We start from the raw sequence: 10,000 nt of genomic DNA, 5'->3' as shown, positions 1-10,000 counted from the left end.
ATCTCCTCTCCTCTGTATATATATATATATATATATATATATATAGATCTCCTCTCCTCTGTATATATATATATATAGATCTCCTCTCCTCTGTGTATATATATATATAGATCTCCTCTCCTCTGTATATATATATATATATATATATATATATATATAGATCTCCTCTCCTCTGTATATATATATATAGATCTCCTCTCCTCTGTATATATATATAGATCTCCTCTCCTCTGTGTATATATATATAGATCTCCTCTCCTCTGTATATATATATAGATCTCCTCTCCTCTGTATATATATATAGATCTCCTCTCCTCTGTATATATATATATAGATCTCCTCTCCTCTGTATATATATATATATATATATATAGATCTCCTCTCCTCTGTATATATATATATATATAGATCTCCTCTCCTCTGTATATATATATATATATATATATATATATATATATATAGATCTCCTCTCCTCTGTATATATATATATATATATATATATATAGATCTCCTCTCCTCTGTATATATATATATTGCAGTAACACAGGTTTTGCTATACACATGTTTATTCCCTGTGTATATATATATATATATAGATCTCCTCTCCTCTGTATATATATATATAGATCTCCTCTCCTCTGTATATATATATATATATATATATAGATCTCCTCTCCTCTGTATATATATATATATATATAGATAGATCTCCTCTCCTCTGTATATATATATATATATTGCAGTAACACAGGTTTTGCTATACACATGTTTATTCCCTTTTGTGTATATATATAGATCTCCTCTCCTCTGTATATATATATATATATATATATATATATATATATATATAGATCTCCTCTCCTCTGTATATATATATATATATATATATATAGATATCCTCTCCTCTGTATATATATATATATATATATATATAGATCTCCTCTCCTCTGTATATATATATAGATCTCCTCTCCTCTGTATATATATATATATAGATCTCCTCTCCTCTGTATATATATATATAGATCTCCTCTCCTCTGTATATATATATAGATCTCCTCTCCTCTGTATATATATATATATATATAGATCTCCTCTCCTCTGTATATATATATATATAGATCTCCTCTCCTCTGTGTATATATATATATAGATCTCCTCTCCTCTGTATATATATATAGATCTCCTCTCCTCTGTGTATATATATATAGATCTCCTCTCCTCTGTGTATATATATATAGATCTCCTCTCCTCTGTATATATATATAGATCTCCTCTCCTCTGTGTATATATATATAGATCTCCTCTCCTCTGTATATATATATAGATCTCCTCTCCTCTGTATATATATATATAGATCTCCTCTCCTCTGTATATATATATAGATCTCCTCTCCTCTGTGTATATATATATATAGATCTCCTCTCCTCTGTATATATATATAGATCTCCTCTCCTCTGTATATATATATAGATCTCCTCTCCTCTGTATATATATATATATAGATCTCCTCTCCTCTGTATATATATATATATATATATATATATATATATATATATAGATCTCCTCTCCTCTGTATATATATATATATAGATCTCCTCTCCTCTATATATATATATATATATATATATATAGATCTCCTCTCCTCTGTATATATATATATATAGATCTCCTCTCCTCTGTATATATATATATAGATCTCCTCTCCTCTGTATATATATATATATAGATCTCCTCTCCTCTGTATATATATATATAGATCTCCTCTCCTCTGTATATATATATATTGCAGTAACACAGGTTTTGCTATACACATGTTTATATCCTGTGTATATATATATATATAGATCTCCTCTCCTCTGTATATATATATATATAGATCTCCTCTCCTCTGTATATATATATATATATATATATATAGATCTCCTCTCCTCTGTATATATATATATATATATATATAGATAGATCTCCTCTCCTCTGTATATATATATATATATTGCAGTAACACAGGTTTTGCTATACACATGTTTATTCCCTGTGTATATATATATATATAGATCTCCTCTCCTCTGTATATATATATATATATAGATCTCCTCTCCTCTGTATATATATATATATATATATATATATAGATCTCCTCTCCTCTGTATATATATATATAGATCTCCTCTCCTCTGTATATATATATATATAGATCTCCTCTCCTCTGTATATATATATATATATATATATATATAGATCTCCTCTCCTCTGTATATATATATATATATATAGATCTCCTCTCCTCTGTATATATATATATAGATCTCCTCTCCTCTGTGTATATATATATATATAGATCTCCTCTCCTCTGTGTATATATATATATAGATCTCCTCTCCTCTGTATATATATATATATATAGATCTCCTCTCCTCTGTATATATATATATATAGATCTCCTCTCCTCTGTATATATATATAGATCTCCTCTCCTCTGTGTATATATATATAGATCTCCTCTCCTCTGTATATATATATAGATCTCCTCTCCTCTGTATATATATATATATATAGATCTCCTCTCCTCTGTATATATATATATATATATATAGATCTCCTCTCCTCTGTATATATATATATATAGATCTCCTCTCTTCTGTATATATATATATATATATATATATAGATCTCCTCTCCTCTGTATATATATATATATATATATATATATATATATATATATATAGATCTCCTCTCCTCTGTATATATATATATTGCAGTAACACAGGTTTTGCTATACACATGTTTATTCCCTGTGTATATATATATATATAGATCTCCTCTCCTCTGTATATATATATATAGATCTCCTCTCCTCTGTATATATATATATATATATATATATATAGATCTCCTCTCCTCTGTATATATATATATATATTGCAGTAACACAGGTTTTGCTATACACATGTTTATTCCCTTTTGTGTATATATATAGATCTCCTCTCCTCTGTATATATATATATATATATATATATATATATAGATCTCCTCTCCTCTGTATATATATATATATAGATCTCCTCTCCTCTGTATGTATATATATATATATATATAGATCTCCTCTCCTCTGTATATATATATATATATAGATCTCCTCTCCTCTGTATATATATATATATATATATATAGATCTCCTCTCCTCTGTATATATATATATATATAGATAGATCTCCTCTCCTCTGTATATATATATATATATATATAGATCTCCTCTCCTCTGTATATATATATATATATAGATAGATCTCCTCTCCTCTGTATATATATATATATATATATAGATCTCCTCTCCTCTGTATATATATATTGCAGTAACACAGGTTTTGCTATACACATGTTTATTCCCTTTTGTGTATTGGAACTAAACCAAAAAAGTAGGAAAAAAAGCAAATTGGACATAATGTCACCAAACTCCAAAAATGGTCCGGACACAATTATTGGCCCCTTAACTTAATATTTGGTTCCACACCCTTTGGAAAGTGAAATCAATGTCTTCCTATAACCATCAATAAGCTCCTTACACCTCTCAGCCGGAATGTTGGACCACTCTTCCTATAAGCATCAATAAGCTTCTTACACCTCTCAGCCGGAATGTTGGAGCACTCTTCCTATAAGCATCAATAAGCTTCTTACACCTCTCAGCCGGAATGTTGGACCACTCTTCCTATAAGCATCAATAAGCTTCTTACACCTCTCAGCCGGAATGTTGGACCACTCTTCCTATAAGCATCATTAAGCTTCTTACACCTCTCAGCCGGAATGTTGGACCACTCTTCCTATAACCATCAATAAGCTTCTTACACCTCTCAGCCGGAATGTTGGACCACTCTTCCTATAAGCATCAATAAGCTTCTTACACCTCTCAGCCGGAATGTTGGACCACTCTTCCTATAAGCATCAATAAGCTTCTTACACCTCTCAGCCGGAATGTTGGACCACTCTTCCTATAAGCATCATTAAGCTTCTTACACCTCTCAGCCGGAATGTTGGACCACTCTTCCTATAACCATCAATAAGCTTCTTACACCTCTCAGCCGGAATGTTGGACCACTCTTCCTATAACCATCAATAAGCTTCTTACACCTCTCAGCTGGAATGTTGGACCACTCTTCCTATAACCATCAATAAGCTTCTTACACCTCTCAGCTGGAATGTTGGAGCACTCTTCCTATAAGCATCATTAAGCTCCTTACACCTCTCAGCCGGAATGTTGGAGCACTCTTCCTATAACCATCAATAAGCTTCTTACACCTCTCAGCCGGGATGTTGGACCACTCTTCCTATAACCATCAATAAGCTCCTTACACCTCTCAGCCGGGATGTTGGACCACTCTTCCTATAACCATCAATAAGCTTCTTACACCTCTCAGCCGGAATGTTGGACCACTCTTCCTATAACCATCAATAAGCTTTTTACACCTCTCAGCCGGAATGTTGGACCACTCTTCCTATAACCATCAATAAGCTTCTTACACCTCTCAGCCGGAATGTTGGAACACTCTTCCTATAAGCATCATTAAGCTCCTTACACCTCTCAGCCGGAATGTTGGACCACTCTTCCTATAAGCATCATTAAGCTTCTTACACCTCTCAGCCGAAATGTTGGAGCACTCTTCCTATAAGCATCAATAAGCTTCTTACACCTCTCAGCCGGAATGTTGGACCACTCTTCCTATAAGCATCAATAAGCTTCTTACACCTCTCAGCCGGAATGTTGGACCACTCTTCCTATAAGCATCATTAAGCTTCTTACACCTCTCAGCCGGAATGTTGGACCACTCTTCCTATAACCATCAATAAGCTTCTTACACCTCTCAGCCGGAATGTTGGACCACTCTTCCTATAAGCATCATTAAGCTTCTTACACCTCTCAGCCGAAATGTTGGAACACTCTTCCTATAAGCATCAATAAGCTTCTTACACCTCTCAGCCGAAATGTTGGAACACTCTTCCTATAAGCATCATTAAGCTCCTTACACCTCTCAGCCAGAATGTTGGACCACTCTTCCTATAAGCATCAATAAGCTTCTTACACCTCTCAGCCGGAATGTTGGACCACTCTTCCTATAAGCATCAATAAGCTTCTTACACCTCTCAGCCGGAATGTTGGACCACTCTTCCTATAAGCATCAATAAGCTTGTTACACCTCTCAGCCGGAATGTTGGACCACTCTTCCTATAAGCATCAATAAGCTTCTTACACCTCTCAGCCGGAATGTTGGACCACTCTTCCTATAAGCATCAATAAGCTTCTTACACCTCTCAGCCAGAATGTTGGACCACTCTTCCTATCAGCATCAAAAAGGTTCTTACACCTCTCAGCCGGAATGTTGGACCACTCTTCCTATAACCATCAATAAGCTTCTTACACCTCTCAGCCGGAATGTTGGACCACTCTTCCTATAAGCATCAATAAGCTTCTTACACCTCTCAGCCGGGATGTTGGACCACTCTTCCTTTACAAACTGCTCCCGGTCTCTTATTGGAAGGCGCCTTTTCCCAACAGTAATTATAAGATCTCTCCACAGGTGATCAATGGGATTTAGATCTGGACTCATTGCTGACACTTCAGAACTCTCCAGCGCTTTGTTGTCGTCCATTTCTGGGGCTTTTTGATGTATGTTTGGGGTCATTGTCCTGCTGGAAGACCCAAGATCTCAGACACAAACCCAGCTTTCTGACACAGGGCTGTACAGTGCGACCCAGAATCCATTGGTAATCCTCAGATTTCCTGGTGTCTTGTACACATTCAAGGCCCCCAGTGCCAGAGGCAGCAAAACATAGTGGGGTCCTCCTGGGTCTCCTCCATAGCGGGGTCCTCCTGGGTCTCCTCCATAGCGGGGTCCTCCTGGGTCTCCTCCATAGCGGGGTCCTCCTGGGTCTCCTCCATAGCGGGGTCCTCCTGGGTCTCCTCCATAGTGGGGTCCTCCTGGGTCTCCTCCATAGCGGGGTCCTCCTGGGTCTCCTCCATAGTGTATCATTTCATTTAAAGGGGTACTCCGGTGGAAAACTTTTTTTTGTTTTTAAATCAACTGGTGCCAGAGAGCTAAACAGATTTGTAAATTACTTCTATTAAAAAATCTTAAAGGGGTAGTCCAGTGGTGAACAACTTATCCCCCTATCCTAAGGATAGGGGATAAGTTTGAGATTGCGGGGGGTCCGACCGCTGGGGCCCTGTATCTCCTGTACGGAGCCCCAACAGCCCGCGGGGAGGGGGCGCGTCGACCTCCGCACAAAGCGGCGTTCGACACGCCCCCTCAATACAACTCTATGGCAGAGCCGGAGCACTGCCTTCGGCAATCTCCGGCTCTGCCATAGCGATGTACTGAGGGGGCATGTTGGGCGCCGCCTCGTGCGGGGGTCGACGCTCGCTGTCTGGCTGGAGAGCCGGGGCCCCGTACAGAGAGATCGCAGGGGGCCCCAGCGGTCGGACCCCCCGCGATCTCAAACTTATCCCATATCCTTAGGATAGGGGATATGTTTTTCACCACTGGACTACCCCTTTAATCCTTCCAGTACTTATTAGCTGCTGAATACTACAGAGGAAATTATTTTCTTTTTTCAGCACAGTGCTCTCTGCTGACATCTCTGTCTATTTTTAGGAACTGTCCAGAGCAGCATATGTTTGCTATGGGGATTTTCTCCAACTCTGGACAGTTCTTAAAATGGACAGAGGTGTCAGCAGAGAGCTCTGTGATCCAAAAGAAAACCATTTCCTCTGTAGTATTCAGCAGCAAATAAGTACTGGAAAGATTAAGATTTTTTAATAGAAGTAATTTACAAATCTGTTTAACTTTCTGGCACCAGTTAAAAAAAAAAAAGTTTTCCACCAGAGTACATCTTTAAATGTCGACTGATCGCGCTGACACTGATGCTCCCTGAGCCTGCAGGACAGCTTGAATATCTTTGGAACTTGTTTGGGGCTGCTTATCCACCATATGGACTATCCTGCGGTGACACCTTTCATCAGTTTCTCTCTTTCGTGCACACCCAGGGAGATTATCTACAGGGCCATGGGGTGTAAACTTCTTGATAATGTTGCGCACTGTGGACAAAGACAAATCTAGATCTCTGGAGATGGACGTGTAACCGGGAGATTGTTGATATTTTCCACAATTTTGGTTCCCAAGTCCTCAGACAGTTCTCTCCTCCTCTTTCTGTTCTCTTCTCCTCTTTCTGTTCTCTCCTCCTCTTTCTGTTCTCTCCTCCTCTTTCTGTTCTCTCCTCCTCTTTCTGTTCTCTCCTCCTCTTTCTGTTCTCTCCTCCTCTTTCTGTTCTCTCCTCCTCTTTCTGTTCTCTCTTCTCCTCTTTCTGTTCTCTCCTCCTCTTTCTGTTCTCTCCTCCTCTTTCTGTTCTCTCCTCCTCTTTCTGTTCTCTCCTCCTCTTTCTGTTCTCTCTTCTCCTCTTTCTGTTCTCTCCTCCTCTTTCTGTTCTCTCCTCCTCTTTCTGTTCTCTCTTCTCCTCTTTCTGTTCTCTTCTCCTCTTTCTGTTCTCTTCTCCTCTTTCTGTTCTCTCCTCCTCTTTCTGTTCTCTTCTCCTCTTTCTGTTCTCTTCTCCTCTTTCTGTTCTCTTCTCCTCTTTCTGTTCTCTCTTCTCCTCTTTCTGTTCTCTCTTCTCCTCTTTCTGTTCTCTTCTTCTCTTTCTGTTCTCTCCTCCTCTTTCTGTTCTCTCCTCCTCTTTCTGTTCTCTTCTCCTCTTTCTGTTCTCTTCTCCTCTTTCTGTTCTCTTCTCTTCCTCTTTCTGTTCTCTTCTCTTCCTCTTTCTGTTCTCTCTTCTCCTCTTTCTGTTCTCTTCTCTTCCTCTTTCTGTTCTCTCTTCTCCTCTTTCTGTTCTCTTCTCTTCCTCTTTCTGTTCTCTCTTCTCCTCTTTCTGTTCTCTTCTCTTCCTCTTTCTGTTCTCTTCTCCTCTTTCTGTTCTCTTCTCCTCTTCCTGTTCTCTTCTCTTCCTCTTTCTGTTCTCTTCTCCTCCTCTTTCTGTTCTCTTCTCTTCCTCTTTCTGTTCTCTTCTCTTCCTCTTTCTGTTCTCTTCTCTTCCTCTTTCTGTTCTCTTCTCCTCTTTCTGTTCTCTTCTTCTCCTCCTCTTTCTGTTCTCTTCTCCTCTTTCTGTTCTCTTCTCCTCTTTCTGTTCTCTTCTTCTCCTCTTTCTGTTCTCTTCTCCTCTTTCTGTTCTCTTCTCCTCTTTCTGTTCTCTCTTCTCCTCTTTCTGTTCTCTTCTCCTCTTTCTGTTCTCTCTTCTCCTCTTTCTGTTCTCTCTTCTCCTCTTTCTGTTCTCTCTCCTCCTCTTTCTGTTCTCTCCTCCTCTTTCTGTTCTCTCCTCCTCTTTCTGTTCTCTTCTCCTCTTTCTGTTCTCTTCTCCTCTTTCTGTTCTCTTCTCCTCTTTCTGTTCTCTTCTCCTCTTTCTGTTCTCTTCTCCTCTTTCTGTTCTCTTCTCCTCTTTCTGTTCTCTTCTCCTCTTTCTGTTCTCTTCTCAACTTTCTGTTCTCTCTTCTCCTCTTTCTGTTCTCTCTTCTCCTCTTTCTGTTCTCTTCTCCTCTTTCTGTTCTCTTCTCCTCTTTCTGTTCTCTCTTCTCCTCTTTCTGTTCTCTCTTCTCCTCTTTCTGTTCTCTCTTCTCCTCTTTCTGTTCTCTTCTCCTCTTTCTGTTCTCTTCTCCTCTTTCTGTTCTCTTCTCCTCTTTCTGTTCTCTTCTCCTCTTTCTGTTCTCTTCTCCTCTTTCTGTTCTCTTCTCCTCTTTCTGTTCTCTTCTCCTCTTTCTGTTCTCTTCTCCTCTTTCTGTTCTCTTCTCCTCTTTCTGTTCTCTTCTCCTCTTTCTGTTCTCTTCTCCTCTTTCTGTTCTCTCTTCTCCTCTTTCTGTTCTCTCTTCTCCTCTTTCTGTTCTCTCTTCTCCTCTTTCTGTTCTCTCTTCTCCTCTTTCTGTTCTCTTCTCCTCTTTCTGTTCTCTCTTCTCCTCTTTCTGTTCTCTTCTCCTCTTTCTGTTCTCTCTTCTCCTCTTTCTGTTCTCTTCTCCTCTTTCTGTTCTCTCCTTCTCTTTCTGTTCTCTGCTCCTCTTTCTGTTCTCTTCTCCTCTTTCTGTTCTCTTCTCCTCTTTCTGTTCTCTCCTCCTCTTTCTGTTCTCTCCTCCTCTTTCTGTTCTCTTCTCTTTCTGTTCTCTTCTCCTCTTTCTGTTCTCTTCTCCTCTTTCTGTTCTCTTCTCCTCTTTCTGTTCTCTTCTCCTCTTTTTGTTCTCTCTTCTCCTCTTTCTGTTCTCTCTTCTCCTCTTTCTGTTCTCTTCTCCTCTTTCTGTTCTCTTCTCCTCTTTCTGTTGTCCATGCTTAGTGTGACACACACAGACACACAATGCAAAGACTAAGTGAACTTCTCTCCTTTTTATCTGCTGTCAGGTGTGATTTTTATATTGCCCACACCTGTTACTTCCCCAGGTGAGTATAAAGGAACATCACAGGCTGGAAACAATCTTATTTATCCACAATTCTGAAAGGGGCCAATAATTGTGTCCGGACCATTTTTGGAGTTTGGTGACATTATGTCCAATTTGCTTTTTTTCCTCCTTTTTTGGTTTAGTTCCAATACACACAAAGGGAATAAACATGTGTATAGCAAAACCTGTGTTACTGCAATATATATATATATATATATATATATATATATATATATATATATATATATATATACAGAGGAGAGGAGAACTATATATATATATATATATATACAGAGGAGAGGAGATCTATATATATATATATATATACAGAGGAGAGGAGATCTATATATATATATACACAGAGGAGAGGAGATCTATATATATATATATACACACAAAGGGAATAAACATGTGTATAGCAAAACATGTGTTACTGCAATATATATATATATACAGAGGAGAGGAGATCTATATATATATATATATATATATATATATATATATATACAGAGGAGAGGAGATCTATATATATATATATAT

This window comes from Hyla sarda, unplaced genomic scaffold, assembly GCF_029499605.1.
Source record: "Hyla sarda isolate aHylSar1 unplaced genomic scaffold, aHylSar1.hap1 scaffold_1245, whole genome shotgun sequence".
NCBI classification, from domain to species: Eukaryota; Metazoa; Chordata; class Amphibia; order Anura; family Hylidae; genus Hyla; species Hyla sarda.
Note: the sequence above shows the minus strand (reverse complement) of the source record.